This window comes from Arachis ipaensis, chromosome B3 (genome assembly GCF_059453495.1).
Source record: "Arachis ipaensis isolate K30076 ecotype BB chromosome B3, ASM5945349v1, whole genome shotgun sequence".
Lineage (NCBI taxonomy): Eukaryota > Viridiplantae > Streptophyta > Magnoliopsida > Fabales > Fabaceae > Arachis > Arachis ipaensis.
In genome coordinates, this window is record NC_142438.1 from 44,819,322 (window position 1) to 44,822,749 (window position 3,428).

Sequence of the window (3,428 nt, forward strand, 5' to 3'; positions counted from 1 at the left end):
TGAAGGATTTTCCTGGATTGCACTACCGATGACCAAGTTAACAAGGAAAGAAGTGCCATTTATGTGGATGTCGAAGTGTGAAAAGAGTTTTCAGACTCTAAAGCAGAGATTAACTTCAGCACCTATTCTAATCTTACCAGAACCGCATGAACCGTTTGAAGTATTTTTTGATGCGTCATTGAAAGGTTTGGGTTGCATGTTGATGCAACATCGGAATGTGGTGGCTTACGCATCGCGTCAGCTGAGACCGCATGAGGTGAATTATCCCACTCATGACTTGGAATTAGCGGCGATTGTGTTTGCATTAAAGATTTGGAGACACCACTTGTACGGAGTAAGGTTTAGCATTTTTTCTGATCATAAGAGTCTCAAGTACATCTTTGATCAGAAAGAGCTTAATATGCGCCAGAGGAGGTGAATGGAGTTGCTTAAAGATTATGATTTCGAGTTGAGTTATCACCCTGAAAAGGCAAACGTGGTAGCAGACGCTTTGAGTTGGAAATATCTAACAATAGCTTGGATGAGGATTAAGGAAGAGGAGCTAGTAGATAAGTTTGAGGATCTTAAGCTAGACATTGGTGAAGTTGCTGGAAGAGCTTCTTTAAATCAGTTGCAGATCTCAAGCACGTTCAAATCAGAAATACAAAGGGCTCAGCAAGATGAGCAGAAGCTTCAGTAGTTGTTTCAACCAGTTGGTGATAAGAGGCGCGAAGAATTCACTAAGGATGATGAAGGGTTGTGGAGATACAAGGGAAGGATTTGCATACCAGATGTAGGAAGTTTGAGATAAGATTTATTGTCAGAAGCTCACAACAGTGGGTTTTCTATTTATCCCGGAAGCACGAAGATGTATTATGACTTGAAGAAGATGTTCTGGTGGCCTGGGATGAAGGGTGATGTAGCTACAGTGGTATCCAAATGTTTAACTTGCCAGAAGGTGAAGATAGAGCATCAAAAATCGTCAGGAATGCTACAACCACTTAAGATTCCTTAGTGGAAGTGGGAAGGAATTGCAGTGGACTTTGTGACCGGTTTATCGAGGACTAGGTCGGGATTTGATGCGATTTGGGTGATCGTGGATCGCTGAACCAAATCCGCTCATTTTCTGCCTATCCGAGTAAACTGTTCTATGGAGGAGTTAACAAGATTGTATATAAAGGAGATAGTGAGGTTGCATGGTGTGCCGTCGAGCATAGTGTCGGACCGTGATCCCCGATTCACTTCAAGGTTTTGGGGAGCTTTTCAAAGAGCTTTCGGTATGAAACTATGTCTCAGTACCGCATACCATCCGCAAACTAATGAACAGTCGGAAAGGACTATTCAAACCTTGGAGGATATGCTGAGAGCATACATTTTAGATCAACCCGGAAGTTGGGACCGATACATGCCATTAGTGGAGTTTGCGTACAACAACAGCTTTCATGCGAGCGTTGGGATGGCTACGTATGAGGCCTTGTATGGACGAAAGTGCCAGTCTCCACTTTGTTGGTATGAATCTGGTGAAGCAAGTATTTTGGGTGCTGAGTGATGACAAGTCATCTTAGCCTAGTTTTACTAGTCTTTTTCTTTGTTTTTATTAGGATTTATGCACTTTCTTGCATTGTAAATAAGTAATTTGGAGTGGAATTGCATGGTTTCTTTGAATCAACCAACCACCCTTTAATTGATACAAAATCATGAGGTTTAAGCTAAATTTAATTGATAATTAATTGATTTATAAACCTTGTGAATTTAGTGATACTTTGATTGGTTATTTTGATTATTTGTAGGTGAAGAAAGAAGAAAATAAGAAAAGCGTGGCATAAGGAACGTGTCCAAAGGAAGCAAAAAGCGTGCCCAAGAGAAGAAAAAGTGTGGCTACATTGAGGAAGAATGGAAGCTAAGTTGAGAAAGTAAACCGAGCTCCACAAGGAAAAATGGGAGAGAGCAAGGCACCAAGCTCAGTTCACTTAGTTAACTGAGCACTAAAGAAAGCAAGGAAATAACATAAAGCTCAGTTCACTAAGTGAGCTTTATCGGGGGTTCTCCAAAATTAATTTAAAGCAAAATCCCAAGGAGTGAAGCTACAAAGTATCGAACCCATGACCCAAGAGAGGCAAGGAACGCTCCTTGCAAGGAAAAGAAGAAGAAAATGGCCAAAAAGCTTCCTCCAAGGTTCGAACAAGGAACCTCACACTACCAAGCTTGCAAAGAAATTAAGCCAAGATGCTTTAGCTAAGTTTCGAACCAGGAAACTCCTTGGAGAATAAGGGAGGAGCGCTACTTTGGTGCAAAGAAAATGAGCCAAGATGGCTCTCTCAAGGTTCGAACCAGAGAGCTCCATGAAAAGCAAGGAAGGAGCGTCCAACACCTCCAAGGAAATTAACATCACTTTGCTTCCACCAGGATTTGAACCTGGGAGCTTGAAGTCCAAAGCAAGGTGCCACAAATGAGGAGCTCAGTTGGTTTTTCCAACTGAGCACTACTCTTCCCCCACTCCCCACATTTTGGCGCAACAAAAAGCACAAAGGAGCAAGCCTTGCGCGCAATTGACACGGCCAGGGAGCTGAGACACACACGCTTGATGCACCAAGGCAAGAATAGAGCTCAGTTCAATTTTTCAATTGAGCTCTTTTGAAGAGCAACACGGACAAGGGGATGGCGCACAATTTGGGCAAGAAAAAGACAAGTTTGGGCGCTCAGTTTGGTATTTGAACTGAGCTTTTCCCTGGGAGGTGCACTTGGGCCAAAATCCGTCAAAAATCCAAATTAATTAATTTCTTCACCAAATTTTAGAGCCCACCCAAATTCTTAGATCTAGATTAGGAAGTGTATAAATAAGTGTTTGTTTGATTTAGGAAAGGACTTTTACTTTTTACCTTTTGCTTATTTGAGAATTTTCATTCTTGTAATTTTGAGTTTCTACTTTGAATTTAGATCTTAGAGAATTTGGAAGGAGAATTGATCTCTCTTCTTCCTTGTTCTTGCTTGAGCACTCTTTACTTCCTGTTTTTTTGATCTTGGGTGAAGAATTGAAGGAATTATGTTTCAATCTCACCTTGAGATCTCCTTGTTTATCTTTCTGCATAATTCAAATTTTGTTTACTGTTTTCTCTTGTTTACTTCTTCTGCAACTAAATTTTCTATTTCTTTTGCAATTGTTCATGTTGGATCAAGGAAGGATTTGAGATCTAGACTTGTTTTCTAGTCTCTTCCACTCCTGAGATCTTTAATTTCTCTTTTCATTTCTGCAATTGAGCTACATTCACTTTCTGTTTTATTTCCTCTAGCATTTCTACTTTTCTGTTTAAATCTATTTTACTTTAATTCACCTTTTACTCTTCTGTTTATTACAATTCCATTGTTCTTGTTTAAATTATGCAATCCTAGTTCCCAATTCCCTTTACATTCTAAGCAATTTACATTTCTTGCACTTTAAGATTCAGTCA